Genomic DNA, 17,298 nt, shown 5'->3' on the forward strand with positions numbered 1-17,298 from the left:
AAACTATTCTCGTGGTTCTGCTCTCAATTCATACAAGTCTTTCCAGGTCTTTCTGAAATGGTCTCTTTCATCATTTCTTAGGACACAATAATATTCCATTACATTTATATACCATGGTGTGTTCAACCATTCCCTTAACCGATTCCAACCCCTCATCTTACAGAAGAGGAAATTCAGACCACTAACACATGTTCGAAAGCAGGATTTGAATTCCTATCTTCCTGGATTCCAAGTCCAGCACTCTACCCACTGGGCCACCTAGCTTTATTTGATGCATTGAAATGTAGAAATCCTATTTCACATTCAACCAGGGGACAGTAGAAAGGGGCGCAATCAGCTTACAGTACATTATACATGAAGGATTTCCCACGAGAAAGGGCTGTCAGAGAGCTGTGAGAATGGGGGACAAAAGAGGAACTGGTAGTATTGTGAGATCCAGGGTGAACAGCTCTCTACTAGCACAGGTCAAGACCTGTAGGAGAAGACCCCTGGCTTGTTGGGTGCACCCTCTGGGAAGGATTAAGAGGAACACATGGCCAAGAGCCACACAGGATGGGTAGATTAGAACCTGAATCATTGGAAGGGGTAATCACGTTGATGAGACAACAGACTCATATAAGTCTGGATGAAGCTCGGAACACCCAGGGAAAGAGAATGTGTCCTTGTGGTCTGTGTGGCACCAAGCTGATATTAGGATCACAGTATTTAAAGCTGGAATGGTTAATGGATCCAATCTCCTTGTTTTAAAGATGAGGAAACTAAAACTCACAGAGTTTTTATGACTTCCTCAAGTTAAGAAGTGACTGAACTGAGGTTTAAACTCAGGGATTCAAACTAAAAACTCACTGTTCTTTATGTTATACTACATCTCCATAGAATATTACCTCTCCTCTTGCCTCAGTTTCTCTCACTAAGAAAATGAAAACAGAAAGAGCATTCCTTCCCCCCCCAAACCTCCCCCCCCCACCCCGCCACAACCAATCCCACCAGATGATATTGGGCATGTCAGGTGCCTTGGAATATTAGATTGGCACAAATCCCCAAATCATCTCTCTAGCCCATTTGCTCAGTCTTGGGAAAAATACCACCACTCAGGGCAGGAGGAGCCAGGCTTGCCAGTCAATGTTTTGGGATCATCCACAGTGTAGAAGGCACATATTAGGTGTGGCTGTACTAGGTGGTAGGGAGTGGTAAAGTCATAAGAAACAGAAGTCATCATTCCTGCCCTGATTTCTACCCTCCAAAAGTCTAGGCAGTGCCCATCCATGGAACAACTGAGCAAGCAGTTTTAAAGAAGATTCATAAGCACATGTAGAAATTCCCAAAAAATGTAGATTAATATTGAGGTTAAAACAGCACTTGCTGAGTAGGTAAATGCTCCCAAGTTTGTCCTGCTTCAGCATAAATACCGTGGGCTTTTCCTTCAGCTTTTTAGTGCTCAGGGCTCTCACCTGCAATGTTACTCTTAGCCTGGGAAGAACGAAGAAGGCTGGGAAATGTGGGGAAAGCAAGGAGGGGAAAACGTTTCCAAACCTTTGTCTTCTCACTCTACGATGAAGTGAGCTTTTCACAGTTTCACGGCTGGATTAAGGTAGAGCCATAATTCAGAGTGAGCTCCTGGTGCAAATTCAGCTGAGGAAAAGGCAAGGGGAACTCTTCTCCAGAGAGTCCAGCCTGTGCCCCTGTAGGAAGTGAAGACAGTCAGACTTGGAGATACTGTCCAAACATAGGAATGGTTGTGGGAAAGAGAACGTGGACTGGCTCCTTCCCAATCTCCCCTGACCTCTTCCCTCATGACTTTGCAGGGCCGCCTTCCCCCAAACTTTTTTGGGGTCCCTGGACTTCAGAGGAGAGCAATTCTGAAACTACAGGGAGGAGCTAAGTTTCTGGGAAAGAAAAATGTCACCCTCTAAATGTCATATCTGGAGCTAAGCCCTACCTGTCCTGCCCTAGTGAGGGTTCTAGGGAAAATTCTAGGGAAATTGAAGATGGAACTAGCCAAGAGTTTGGTAAGTTGAAAAGTTCCAAGGACAGGTCAGCCTAGATAAATTCAGAGAGCTTCATCACCAGAAGGTTGGTAAGTAGCAACCTATGTACGAAAGGTGGAGGGATTATTGCCTCCCTAGAAGGAATTTCTACATCAAAGAATTCCAGATGCTTTAAGCATCACTTCACTATACTGTTACAAAAGCTTCTAAGTATCTTCACTTTTAGGCTCTCCCTTCTACAAAATGCCTATCACAGAACACTCAGAATAATCTTTCTGAGCCAGGACTCTGGTAATGCTGTGTAACCTTAGATAAGTGTGACTCACCTCTGACTGCCTCAGTTTCTTCAGCTGTAAAATGGAGATAGTAATAGGGTTATTGTGAGAATCAAATGAGATAATAAGTATAAAGTGCTTAGCACATTATATAAATGTTTACTATTACTACTACGATTGTTACTATGACGACTACTATTGCTACTCTACTACTACTACTGCTATTAACTACTGCTGCCATGGCTGCTACTATTTCTACTTCTGTGTGATTGCCTTTGGGGTTTTCTTGGCAAAGATACTGGAGTGGTTTGCCATTTCCTTCTCCAGGTCATTTTACAGATAAGGAACAAAGGCAAACAGGGTTAAGTGACTTGTTGGGGCCACACTGCTAGTAAGGGTCTGAGGCCAGACTTGAGCTTAGGATTTGAACAGTTACCATCACTACCACTAGTGCTCCTCTTCTCAAAAATGCTTCGTAGTTTTGTCTACAGAATGTAGTCCAAGTTCTTTAGCTTACTATACAAGACCCTCCAAGATCTGGTCCCACACACATACTCAGAATTCCCAGATATGCCCAATATCTTTCATCTTGGTCCATTTTAATGTAGGCAGTATGGAAAAATCATTGGATGTGGAATCACAGGACTTAGGTTTAATTTCTGGAGACTTTCCGTTAAGATGGCAGAGTAAATGGAGAACAACCTAATTTCCAAATGTGCATTCCAGAAAAGATTAAAATAAAACAGCACAAGACTAAAAAATGATTAAAAAATAAAGAGAAAAAACTATAATAAATGCCTTCCTCTGGTATAGGCTGGCAAAGAGCCAAATTAGAACCTGTAGGTGTGAAGGAGAAGGGGATCTTGGCAAGGCAAACACAAGGCTTGGAGGCCTCCCAGTCCTCCAGTTAGGAAGTTCAAGGGTGGTCAAGCACACTCTGGATCCCAATAAGGAAGCCCCAGCTGATTAAGTTCCCATGGAAGTCTGGGCTTGGCTAGGCCAGCAAAGCTCCCATTGAGAAGGCTGTGATTAGTCCACATGTCCTAGGGGACTATGGAAATATACAGCACACTGGCAGGAGTTTCCCCTAATGGCTTTGAAGAGCTCAGAGTTCTGTACTTAGATGATGCAGGTGAGGCTGGGATGTGTCAGCGCTCTGTACCGAGCAACAAACCCCAGAGGAAGGGAGGACCTACTCGTAGCTGGAACCCAGACAATACAGATCAGGGGGCAATACCATCCCATTCAAGAGTACATGAGTAGTCAGAACCTGACCCTGACAAAAAGGTCCCAATTCAGGAAGAAAAGAAATGAACACACAGAAGAATGACACAGAAATTTTATGGATCCAAGTCTCACCAGGACACAAACCTAGAAGAAAGAAACTCCACAGCTACTATGAACACTTGGTAACAAGATCTATTAGAATTCCTAGGAGAGGAGGCAAGAGTGAAAAAATATATAACTGAAATGATACCTGGTAGTGAAAGAATTGGGAGGAGAGGAAATAGTTTAGGATAGAAGGTACAAAATCTTACTCAAGTAACAGACTCCTGAAAATTAGAATGTACCAAAGAGATATGGATAACTCTAGGAGACAAGAAATTTTAAAAGAAAATCAAAAGAGAAGAAAATGTAAGGTATCTCTTTTCAAAAATAACTGTCCTAAAAGATAGTCAAGGATTATCGGACTACCTGAAAACCATAACAGCCACAACATCAACAAAAGACCTGGATACCATATTTCAAGAAATTATAAATTAAAACATCCTAGAACTAGTAGAACCAGAAGGCAAAGGGAAAATAGAAAGAAAAAAAATAGAAAAATTCAGTGATTAACTTGTGAAAGATACCCTAAAATAAAAAATCACAGAGATATCATAGCCCAAATCTGAAGATTCTAGATTAAAGAAAAAATAGTTCGAGAAATGTAAAAAAAGGTTCAAGTCCAAAGGAATCCGAGTCATAAACGTAAGACTTGGCTGATATCACTATATGACTGAATTCAAACTTCACAGAACAAATCTCCTTAATAAAAGAATTTGTTCTGTAAAACTTGGACTTAGTCAAAAGACTGCACCCAAGGACCTAGAAGGTCACAGGTTCTCCATCCCTGTACTGTATAGATCTTAGTTGAAAGTTACATGGGTAGAAAGTGTCAGAGGGAGAATTAGGGGCTTAACAAAATTTATTAAATTCAATGCCTCATGACAGCGTGGAGGTGACCTTGATTTCCAAAATGCTATGCAAGTGGACCACAAACTCCAAACTGGCAGGGCGGTCCTCCGACCAAGCTAGGAAGATTTCATGTACAGGCTCCAAGAAGCTCTGTGATCTGAGAACCCACCTAGCTATGCTGACAGATGCTCCTGTCTAGGCTGGGCACAGGGTCACCAATGTTTTGATCACATAAATTTTCAATTATCATCTATAAAGTCATAAAGATCTGGTACCTGTAGCAGTGGGGGAAGTATTCCCTTAAAATATCTAAATATAAGAATAACTAATGAATAAGGGTGGTATACTTGCAGGGTGATGCTATGGACAACCTCATTGGGTATAGAATGAACGTAGAGAGCACAAAGGTTAGGTAAGCAGGGTGGAGTTTGTCTGTGGGAGAACTTTGAAAACCAGGCAGAGGTGTTTGGACTTGATGCAATACTCATCCTTCATCACCCCTGAATTACTCCCCACTGACACTGCAATACATGTCCTTCTTGTAGAGCTAAGCCGTCCACCTCTGTTGTAATCCCATTCCTTCTTGATTCCAAAAAAACTCCTTGACTCTCATTTCACTCTCCTTTTGTATTTCTGGACTCTCTGATTCCTTTCCCTTTCCCCTCAAAATATGTTTCAGTTTGTTGAGACATTGGTGCAAGAGATGGAATGGTACAGTGGAAAGGTTTTTGTATAGAGTAGGGACATCCAAGTTCAAATGCTGAGTCTGATGTGTAATAGTTGTTTGGCCAAGATTTAAACTCTTCGAAGCCTCAGTTTCCACACCAATAAAATGGGTATAACAATACTCGTGCTCTCTCCTTCACATTGTTGCTTTAAGTTGTCAAGTGACTGGAAATCTTAAAGCTCCATCGTAAACATTTAAGTTATACAAATCACTTAGCTTCTTCTGAGTATCACCCTACTGTTTTCTTCTCTTCCACCTGACAATTAGTCCAAAGTCACCATCTGCTTCTTTGGGAGCCATCATCACTCACTTCTACTCACTACTTTCTCACTTGATCCCTTGATTATAACCCATAAATCCAGCCTGGAGCATCCCTAGGCTTAGGAGGGCACAAGGATTCGAGGTAGCTGGGTACAGTGCAAGCACCACTGATCTTGTAGTTGTAGCCTCAGCAACACCACCAAATAACTGTGTAAGGAGCGTCAGCTCCCCTCACTGGTCTTTAGTTACCTCCTCTATAAAATGGGAATAATACTTACAATGTGTGCCTCTCTGGGACATTGTGGGAAAGTACTTTGTGAACTGTGAAACTTATAGAAATGGGAGCTATTGATTGAACAGAGCCTCTACCTGCCATGCATAGGTCCTTGTTCCTTCCCAGCTGCTTGGAAATATGCCTAAGCCTCTTCCATTCTCAAAAACCCTCAGTACATCCTGCCACCTCCATTGTCTATCATCCTTTATCTTCTCAGATAAACTCCTTAAAAAAAAGTTATCTACACTGAGTGTCTCTACTTCCTCCTCTCTGACCACCATTCAACTAAAATTGCTTTCTCCAGTGATCAGTGATCTCTCAGTTGCCAAATCTAATGGCCTCTTCTCCTTCCTTATTCTTCTCGATAATTCTGTCACATTTGACACTTGCCCGCTTTCTCCTGGTCACTTTCTTCATTCTGGGTTCTTTTGTTTTGTGGGTTGGGTTTTTTTGTTTTTTGGCCACTGTTCTCTTTTGGTTTTTCTCTTATCTGTCTGACCTCTCCCTTCGGTCTCCTTCACTGGATATTTAACCGTCACACCCACTAATGGAGGCTGTCCCCTAAAGCTCTGCTGGACCCTCCTCCCTTTTCTCTGTATAATCTTTCATTTGGTAATCTCCTCAGCTCCCATGGGTTCAATTTTCATCTCTGTGTGAATGATTCCCAGATCTATATATGACCCCTGTCCCAAAGCCCATTGGTATGAGACTGTTCTTTTTGGTGAGGGTCAATGCCCTACCCTGTGCAAGGAGTGGGGGGAACTGGTGAGAGCAGGAGAGCTTCAGCCTTTGGAGGATCCCTCAAGCTTCAACTCTAGCTTCAAGTCACTTTGGGCACTTCTGGCCTCTAAGCTCAAGAAGGAAAATGGAAGAGGCTAACCCCATTTCAGGTTGCTGAAGGAAAGAACTCTGGGAAGACATGAGAAGAACTAGCAGTCTCCATCATGTCTCTGTCCCCAGTTTGCTACTCTAGACACTTCAGGCAACCTCCCCTTGAGTGAGATCTGGGACTCTCTCTTAATGGAGCTAAGTTGCCTTGTTCCCGAAGGAGAGTTCCTTCACTCGATATTGTCTGGTCTATATTCGCCTATGTATATATGTATATGTGTGTGTGTGTGTGTGTGTGTGTGTATGTATGTATGTATATATATATCCTACCTTCTCTAATTTCTGTTTTGTTATGATTGAGATAAATGGGTTTCTTTTCTATTCACTGTGTTCATGTGCGTTTAACACAGAGGTTGGGGTCCTCCTTGTCCCCAACAATAATGATACAGTCATCAGAAGTTAGATTGAACCTGACTCTATTCCCTGGACTATCAATATTTAAGGAAGCAGATCGATGTAATCCTAGCTAGTATCTCCTCTCTCTGAGGAGGGCAGAGTTGCCTCTGGCCTCAACTTCCTGCTCATGCTCCTGGTAGGAAATAAAAAGTCTCTTGTAGAAGGGTGGGGGGAGAAGAGGCTAGAGATGAGATGTCTATTCTACCTCTATTTGAACCACACAAAGACAGCCCTTCACCCCATACGGGCCTTGCAAAGCATGAGCCATTGCTACATATAAGACATCTCTCTCCATATATAGCCAGTCTCTCCTAATCCCCCATTGCCAACCACCATTTGGACATTTGGAATCAGATGCCCCATAGGCTTCTCTAACTTGACATATCCAAAACTGAGCTTGTTTCCTCCTCCAGACTCACCATTCTTCCTAATTCCCCTTTTGTTGTCAAAGGAACCATCCATCATCTCTCTGGTCATCCAGGTTCACGTTCTCATGGTCATCTTTACTCTTCATTCCATGTGCTCTGGGAGGAGCCCCTTTCCAATCAGAGGGAGGGGACACAGGGGCAGGGGCGCCAGTAAGATGTGAATTTCAGGGCTGAAGTTGCTGGTTGGCACATGATGTCAGTCTAGAGGAGAGCAGCTAGGTAAGAAATGAAGACTTAAGGTCAGCTTGATTATTCTGTGGGTCAGTCATGCCTGACTCTTCATGACACCATTTGGAGTTTTCTTGGTAGAGATATTGGCTGGTTGTTTCCTTCTTCAGCTCTTTTTACAGATGAGGAAACTGAGAAAAACAGGGTTAAGTGACTTGCCCAGGGTCTGAGGCCGGATGTGAAGTCTTGCTGACTCCAGATCCAGCACTCTCTCCACTGTGTCACCTAGTGGCCTCTATTACTCTAGCTGTACTTTGGAGATACCTATCTATGTAGGCTACCCCCACTATCATGTAAAATCCTGTTATTTTGTTTTGTGTTCCAGGTCTTAGCACAGCATCTGACCCATAGTAAACAATCAATGAATACTTGTTGGGTAAGCAGTAATCAATAGTTTTGAGGATTACTGTTTTACTGCACAGCATGACATTTCATGAAGCTAAACTCCGTCTAGGGCTTTATTGTTTCACTTGAGATTTTTACCTTTTGTTTCTCCAGATGAATTTTAGATATTATTTTGTCTAATTCTATAATGTAATCCCTTAGTAGTTTGATGGTTATGGCACTAAACTTGCAAATTAATTGAAGTACTATAATTTTTTTATCATATTGTCACAGGCCAAACATCAACTGAATATTTCTCCAATTACTTGTCTATATACATACATACATATATATATATATATATATATATACACATATTTATATTTGTGTGTGTGTGTGTATTTAGGTTTGTGGTTATACTCATGTAAGTACTGAGTGTGTCTGGGTAGATTACATACATGTGTTAGCAAATACAGTGGAAAACACATGAGAATTAGATAGTCGGTTCAAACTCTGACTTAATCACTCAACAGCTACATGACGGTGATCAAACCATTTAACCTTTTCGGGCCTCAGTTCCCTCATTTGTAAAATGAAAGGGCTTGGACTAGATGACCTCTCAAGTCCTTTCCAGCTCTAAATCTATGATCCTCTGCCTGACTGCAGAGTTTTATGGGTTTTGTAGTTATGTTTAATGAAATTTTTCTTTCTAGCACATCCTGCTGGGTTTTGTTAATAATATACAGGAAGAATAATGAATTTCGTAATTTATTTCATATAATAGTACTTTACTGGTCACTAACTATTATGATTAATTTTTTCATAGAATTCTTAGGATTTGCTGAGTAAACAATCATGTAATCTGCCAAAAGAGATAACGTAGCCTCTTTTTTGCCTACGTTTTCTCCCTCAGTTTACTTTTTTTCTTGTCCTGTTGCCATGGCCAACACTTCAAGGACCATATCAAATAATATCAGAGGCAATGACCTTCTTTACTTTAATTTTGGTCTTACTGGAAAGGTTTTTAGTGTATCTCCATTACAAATAATATTAAATCTTGGTTTTAGACAGATGCTATTTGTTATATGAAGTAAAAGATCCATTCTTCCATTCCTGACATAAATCTGACCTGGCCAGAATACATAATCATTTGAATATAATAGAGCCTGGCATTCTCTATTTGGCAAAGACTTAAGGGGCTCCACTGTAGCACACAGACAAAAAGTGCGAGGACTGGAGGAATTCAGGGTACAGGGAGACCATTAAATCCCTCCTGATTTCCTCTCTTTCATTCTCGATATAAGGTTGGATTTGTGTGAGTCTAGAGGTTAACGAAGGTTTCAGCACTTTCTCTTTTAGTCTTTATCTCTCCAGTTTATAACCTTGGCTGGCTTAAAATATGTGGGTGTGGGAGCTGGAGGGAAGCCTCATTGTTATCACACCCAGCACGCTGGCAAAGATGGATTCAGTCAAAGGGCTACGCTTGAGGACCTAGAGGGCCACATGTGGTCTTGAGGTTGTACTCCTGAGCTAGGTGGTGCAGCGGATAGAGCTGGGTCTGGAGTCAGGAAGACTCGAGTTCAAATCCAGCTTCAGACACTTACTAACTGTGTGACCCTGGGCAAGTCATTTAACTTCTGCTTGCCTTAATCCAGTGGAGGAAGAAATGACAAATCTCTCCAGCCTCTTTGCCCAGAAAACCTTATGGATGGTATTAGTGCGCTACGGTTCACAAGATCCCAAAGTCAAACACAACTGAATAACCACCACTACAGTGTAAAAAGAGCCAGAAAAACACTCTGCATAATGACTTCAACGATGTAAACAGAGAGAAAACTAAACTGAATCTCAGTGCTGCATAGTTGGAATGACCTTGGAGAAAATATGAGGGAATGTCCATTCTTCTTTGGTTGGAAAGGAATGGATACAGAATGTGGGGTTTGTTGCCAGCTGAAGTCAGTGCATCTCTTTTGTTTGTTTGTCTTTGGGATGGGGGTGGAGTGGGCTGGGGGCTGGGGGGTACGGGGGTGGGGTGGGGGGGAAGGCTGACAAAGTGAGTGGGTGGGGTGTATCAGACAGAACCACTTAAAGACAAAAAGTTCTGGATGATGGGAGATCAGGTAGGGGTGGGAGAAAAAAGGGATGTTTTAGACTTGTTAAGGTGACCTGAGTTCTGGGTTTGTTGAAGGTGCCTCAAACTACGATCCTTTCCTGTTGTTGCAAGGGATTGAAACGACAGATGACAGAGAGAGAAAACCTGCCGGAGAGGCAAAAATCAGACATAGACAAAGAACGCAGAGAAACAATGACAATCAGTCTTTGTCGTCACCCTAAGGCCATACTGGAAAGACATTGCCATCTGCTGGCTTTGATGTGGAATCCAAGGGACAATGGACAATGGCTGGCTGAGTTCTCAAATAAACCTGCGTGGACCTGCCTGTCTCTGCATCTCTTCTCAGCCTTCCTTTCCCTTCTTACACCTCATAGTCATGACATCCCCTTGGGCAGCCTGAAGCAAAGATGAACAGCTGGGAACGTACCAGGTGTGTGACTTGAGGCATGATTGCCAAATTAGAGAGTTCTAGTACCATAAGCATTAGAACTTGAAGAGATCACGTTCCATCTCCGTGGCATAAGGAGGTAGCATATAAAAAGGAATTCCTTCAAGAATTTCACTAGTTTGGGTCTTTCTAGTACGTAATCCTTTCCATCACTTAGTGACTGGTTTGAGGAATCAGTTCACTCAAATATTCAAACGGATCTGTGATCTCATCAGTCTGGAAGAAGGAAAGAAGAACATTTGTGTGACAGGTACTGTGTTCAGTGCTTTACAAACAGGATCTCATTTTATTTTATTTATCCTGTGTTCTTCATAGGTAGCTCTAAGACACAGTACGTGTCATACTATCACACAGCAACACCCGTAAAATGTTAGTATTGAAAAAGATAGACCATTCCTTTCATTGGAAGCTTGGGGTCAGAAAGCATCCAGTCCGCACTCTTAATTCTGTTCAACCCTGGGCCCACCATCTCAGTATCTATCTGTACTATTCTGTCTCAGACATACGATGTTGGACAAGCTCTATGGGGTGTCCATACAAATGCGTGTTGAAATATGGGCAACAGGCAATCTTCATCCATTTGATCTTTTCCATGTGGAAAGACAGGCCAAACTTCTTTGGGAAAAAAAAAAGAACTGGTAGGTATTGGATGTGGTGAGTGCTAAATAACACCACAAGGAATAAAACAGATTATATTTTAATAGACCTGAGTCAGCTGTCTACGTACAGTCAGACTATTGACTCATCAGAGCTAAGATCAGAATTAGCATTTAAAAAATAAGAATAATAGGGAGAAAAGTTTAGCAGAAAATAAAAAATTTAATTCTAAATGATTTAAACAAGTATTTGAAGATGAAAAATGGGAAATGGAGAACAGGAATAACATGAACATTAATACTTTTATCCAGCAATTTAACCAATGTTAATGAATTGCCATAACAAAGAGAGTAAAGGCCCTAAGAGGGGCCTTAGTCAGCAAACATCTGACTTTTTTTTGCCAAAAGTAAAAACAGGCTAGAATATAAACTCATTTGTAAAAGGATAATGAACAACATGAAACCCCACGTATGGGGTTTCCTTGGAAAAGATCCCGGAGTCATTTACCATTTCCTTCTCCAGCTCATTTTACAGGTGAAGAAACTGAGTGGTAGGTGGGTAAGTGGCTTACCCAGGGTCACACAGCAAGGAAGTATCTGAAGTCAGATTTTAACTCAGGAATATGAATCTTCCTGAGTCCAGGACTAACAGTGTATTCACTAGCTGCCCCCAGAAAGAACTTTAAAGGTAGTCTATCCAACTCTTTCATTTCCCCAAGAAGGAAGCTGAGGTTGAGAGGAGCAGTGATTTGGCCACTAACTAGTCATGAAGTTAGAAAATGGCACAACTGCAATCTGAACAGACATTTTTTTTTGACTCCACTACCCAGGGGCCCATATGTGAAGATTTTCCAGCATGGCAGAACCTCTCAGAGTATATGTTCCACTGACAAAGCATTGCAGAGTCCAAAGTGACTGCCATGCCAAGATGTAGCAGAAATTTAGAGGTTATCCTACAACATCTATAAAAGCCTCTGATTCTCTGTTTTACTTGTCTCAAAATTCAGAAAGTTACCAGGGTCCTGTGGCCAACAGAACGTTAATACTCAAATCTGGTAGAGCATCAAGGGTACATTCTTCAAACCAGGGTGAAGCCTTGATCTTCCATTATGGGTAGAAAAATGAAGCTCAGAGCCCAGCAGACAAATGATAATCCTGACCTCTGTGGTCCTTCAAGATTTACAAAGTGCTTTCCCTACAACAACCTTGTGAGGTAAGTAGTACAAGTATTCTTACTTCCATTTGACAGATGAGAAAACAGAGACCCAGAGAGGGATGAAGTAACTTGGCCAAGCTTATACAACTAGTAAACGACAGAGGCAGGTCTCCTGATACTGAATGATGGGTGATACAATTATCAATTGCTATCACAAAGAAAACATTCATCCTCTGGATTCTAACTCTCTGGTAATGAGACTTCACACTTAGCTAGGCTAGTTTCTGGAGAACAGACATAAAGTCTATTACTTGGCTTTTACTCAAAGGATCATAGGACTAATAATGACTCTTCCCACTGTACCCCAGCTGCTTGCCACCTGTGCCAGGCCCGGAGGAGTCAAGTATAGAGTGCTGATGGAGTAGCCGAACTTGGAACATTAAGCTGGAAAGTACCTTGTCAATGATCCAAACCACCACCTTCATTTTATAGCCAGGGAAGGCAGGCCCAGAGAAGACTGGTGCTTTGGTCATGGTTAAACAAGCAAGTTAGTAGAAGAGTTAAGATTAAACAACATTGCTCCATTTCAGGGAAACCTGGAACTCAGGATCACATAGATGTTTCTAGTTGTGAAGCCTTGGCCCTAGGTCATTTGAGACACTCAGCTCTCCAGCTGGGTCATACCCACAAAGAATGTTTCTTTCTTTGGAAAAACTTCATCCTTGTGGTCTCTCTGTCCCTGAGCCAAGCTCACTCACTTATAATCCTAAGACCATTAGCCAGCAGAAGACAGGTTAGAGTTGAGGAAGTATATTGTATGAACTCTTTTCCTCTTCCACCATTTCCACTCAATTAGAAATAAAATCACACCAAGAAAACAGTCTGAATTGGAATAGGGCCTGCTTTTCTTACAGTCTTGTCCTTGAAAGTAGCTCTTTCTATAACAGAGCACAAAATTATGAAGTCAGAGACCTAGGTAGGTTTCATCTTCCTTATCCATAAAATAACTAGGTTAGATTAGATTAGGGTATGTTAACCTTTCTGCATATCAAGGAACCCTTTGTCAGTCTGGTGGAGCCTCTGGATTCCTTCTTGGAATCATGTTTTTAAATATATGAAATAAAATACAGAGGATTCCAAAGGAAACCAATTGTATTGACACACAGTTATCAAAATACTAAATGTTCACGGACCCTAGGCTAAGAACCTCCGGACTTGATAAACCATAAGATTCATTCCAACTCTAAATCCTGTGATGCTGAGTTACTTTCTTCCTTGTTAAACCCATGGAGGTTCTATGAAGCTCTGAAGAGTCCACAGATACCTAGAAGGCACAGTAAGGATAATGAATCCTGCTGCTTCCTGTAAAAGCAAGATATCAACAAAGGACCTGGTAGAAGTACTGTATCCTTTCTCCCCAACCACTTTCTCTCTGAAGCCCTGAATTCAGTTGCTGGAGAAATGATTCATTTGAAAATCATAGATTGAGAGTTAGAAGGGGCCCTCAAAGGAATATAGTCCAGCCCCCTCATTTAGCAGATGATGGTTCAGAGAGGATACATAATGAGTTCAATTTTGGACATGTTGAGTTTGAGATATCTACTGGACATCCAGTCTGAAATGTCCAATAAGAAGTTAGTGACGTGAAATTGGTGGTTGAGAGGCAAGTTAGGGTTGGATAAATAGATCTAAGAATCCTTTGCAAAGAGGTAATAACTGGACCTATGGAAACTGAGATAGCAATTTAGTAGCGATCTATAGTAGCAATATAGTATAGGGTATAGAAGAGGGCTCAGGGCTGAACCTTAGTAGACATCCATAGTTAGGTGTGACCTGGAGGAAGAGCCAACAGAAGACTGAGAAGGAGCAGTCAGACAGGTATGAGGAGGACCAAGAGAGAGCAATGTCCCTAAAGAGGGTACATTATCCAGCAGGGGATAATTGACGTCAAGGGCTGCAGAGAGGTCAAGAATGAAAATTAAAAAAGACATTTGGCCATTAAGAGATCATCAATCACATCAGAGATGCCAGTATCAGTTGGATGATGAGGTAGGAATGTAGAGGGAGAGAGGGAAGTGGAGGAACCAATTGTAGATGGCCTCTGTGAGTTTGGCTATGAAAGGAATGAGAGATATAAGATGATAGCTACTGGGAATGGTAGTATCAAGTAAGGTTTTAAGGATGGACAAGATGTGAGCATGTTTGTAGGTAGCAAGGCAGCAGCCCTATCAGTATGGTTTCTTGATTTTCTCCAGCAGCACACAGACATGGATAAAGGCAACAGATGGTGGGAATAATTAAAGGCTGAGGCTTGACAAGGCACAATCTGAGATAGGATAAGGGGACAAAGGACTTGAGGGAAGAAGCAATCTTCTAGAGTTGAACTTGTTCACCAAAGGATTGAGAAAGGGAAGGGAGGAGAGTGTAGCCAGTGCAGAGGTGACGGCCCGGGAAAGAACTTAGGGGTAGGGGGATTGGAGGTCACCATGAGGATGAATAGGGTTAGGAATCATATGGCAGGAGTGATGGAATGCTCAAAGATCATAATCTGACAAAGCAATTTCAGCATTCATGAACATGGAACACTTATGGGTAATGGGAAGATCAAGGTTGTGACCATTTCTGTGAACTAAGGAGATCTTGGGAATTAAATATTCAAGAACTTAGAAGCAAAGTTGTTTGAGGGAGTATCAATATGTATTTTGAATTCTCCTAGTAAAAGAGAAAGACTGAGTCAAGAGAGACTGAATTCATTGAGGAAGGAAGGAGGGTGTCATGGGCCATCAGTAGATAATAGCCACCAGTATCTCAACTGGGTGAAAAATTTAGATTCCACAAACCTCAAAGGAATGTGACTGTGAAGATGGTAGAGGGAGGTTTTGAAGAGGCAATGGGAAGCAGTGAGTATTCTAAATCCACCACTATAGTAGTCAGGTGAGGGTGTGAGTAAAAATGCAACTAAAGTAGATAGGGATGCAGCACCACTGAGAGGGAGCCAGCTCTCGATGAGAGCCAGAAGATGGGGAAGTATAGAAGTTAGAAAACCCCCCCCCCCCACAAAATTATCAGGTATCCTAGAGAATACAAGATTAGGGGTGGGTAGATTTGGAGTGGGACATTTGGGGGGTAGGTTTCAGTGGGACTGGGAATAAGAAAGTAGGGAATGAGGGTTGTACAATAATAGCTGGGGATTCAGAGTATGACCAGGGTGGGATTATGCTAACCATTGAGAAATGAGTCTAGGACAAGTATCTGTGTCTAGGCAGAATGGCTGCAGAGAGGCTTCTTCAAGGAAGAAGGCTATTAAACTGTTCAAGGCTCTTCCTGGAGATCTAATCTCTGAGCAGGTGATGATAGTGCCTAGTAAGACATGGGAGGCCTGAATTTTGCAGCAGGAAGGAGTAGGTAAAGGTATGGCTCAAGGGAGACCAGACTGGAGCTGACATTTCCAGATGGGTTGAATCAGAAAAACCTCCAGAGTACTGGAGAAGACCTTGAGGCAAAGACAGATGCTATAAAATGGTGGTTTGGCTCTGGGGCTGAAGCAAGGATTCCCAGGCTCTGAAAGGCAAAAGCCATAGGCAGAGACCTTATTTTTAAGGCCCTCCACAATCTACCTCCAATATAGCCCTCTAAACATATTTCAGTAAGATGAGTGCCTCAGTGAGACCTCAACAAAAACTGAATGTGTACAAGACTGAGATGCTGAAATGTAAAGGGGAAAAAAACTACAAAAAGCCAGAGACTTGAGTAGGCATTTAAAGAATTGGCACCTCGAGGGCAAATAGTACATAGCATTCATCCCTAGCCACTCATCTATGTAAGATTCCCAAAGGATTATGGGAGATGAAAATGGCTGAATGGAGCCTAATAACTCTAAAGCAAAATGGAGTGGCTCATAGACCAAAAGCGATTTTTTTGAGTTGGTAAGAATTTGACTAATTTTGTTAGGAAAGAAAAGCCTACTCCTATCACTTGCTTGGAAGTGAAAAATAACCTTAGAGAAGATCCCAAGTTACTGCCTTAGCTGAAAGAGCTGTCTCCCCACAGTAGTCTGTACTCCGAGTGAATGCTAGATTAGCGTTTTAAATTTCTTCCTGCTCTTACATATATAGCTTATAAAATGTGGTACCCCAAGCTAAATAGAAGACTAAAGGTTTGTTGATGGTCCGACATCCTTACTTATCCATTTACAGTGATTTCTATGTTCTTTTCCAGAGCTGAAATGAATATCCCAGAGTCCATTTTAGGTCTAACATCTTTCATATGAAATCTTGTACACCTGAGCAAAAAAATCTATAGTTTAACTGCTGAGTCATTTCCGGTCATCTTTACTTATGTCTTGCCACTGGACTCAATGACTCTGGAGAGTAAGGCTGATGATTTTGCACAGCTCTGCCCTACTTAAATCCAATTCACTGGCAAGTCAAGACATCACCCTCCTGATGTCATCGGTCCTCTTCAAGAATGAAGGACAAACACAACTATCTAGAGTTTGACCTCATTATCTTGGCTCACTGCAACCTGAAAGTGTGATAAAGAATCCAAGATCACACAACTCCTAAGTATTGAAGGCAGGATTAAAATTCAGTTCTTCTCAATCTTAAGTTCAGTACTCTTTCAACTTTTCTGCTTCATAATTCATTAAGAGTATGTTTACAATCCATATTATTTCTTCCTTAACTCCAGGTCAATTATCCATCCAAGGCAACAGTCTCCCAATGCCAAGTGAAAAGAAAAAGAATGGTACCTAGATGAATGATTTCCCAGAAAAGCGTAGAAGAGCAATACTTGCCTATGCTATCCTTGATATTGAGCTATGTGGACCATGTCCCTAAGGAGTAGAACATCTGGAAGACAGTTTGCCAAACTCCTTTGAGCTTTCTTCTGGAATAAATAAAATTTGTCATATTCGATGTTAGTAGCCTGAATGCTTGTACAGAAACACAAAGCCTTTCTACTTCTGGTGGGAAGATCTGCTAAGTCAGAAACCCCTCTACAAACTCCAAATGGAGTTT

General features: G+C 41.7%; 1 long non-coding RNA gene across 1 annotated transcript; it reads left to right on the forward strand.

The window, feature by feature from the left end:
- The first annotated feature begins 1,433 nt into the window (after nt 1-1,433).
- LOC140522395 (uncharacterized) lies at nt 1,434-17,196 on the forward strand. The gene is made up of 3 exons (XR_011973327.1): nt 1,434-1,591; nt 12,132-12,337; nt 16,970-17,196. It is a non-coding gene; the product is annotated as an uncharacterized lncRNA (long non-coding RNA).
- The last annotated feature ends 102 nt before the right edge of the window (nt 17,197-17,298 follow it).

Source organism: Notamacropus eugenii, chromosome 1 (genome assembly GCF_028372415.1).
Source record: "Notamacropus eugenii isolate mMacEug1 chromosome 1, mMacEug1.pri_v2, whole genome shotgun sequence".
Taxonomy (NCBI): Eukaryota; Metazoa; Chordata; class Mammalia; order Diprotodontia; family Macropodidae; genus Notamacropus; species Notamacropus eugenii.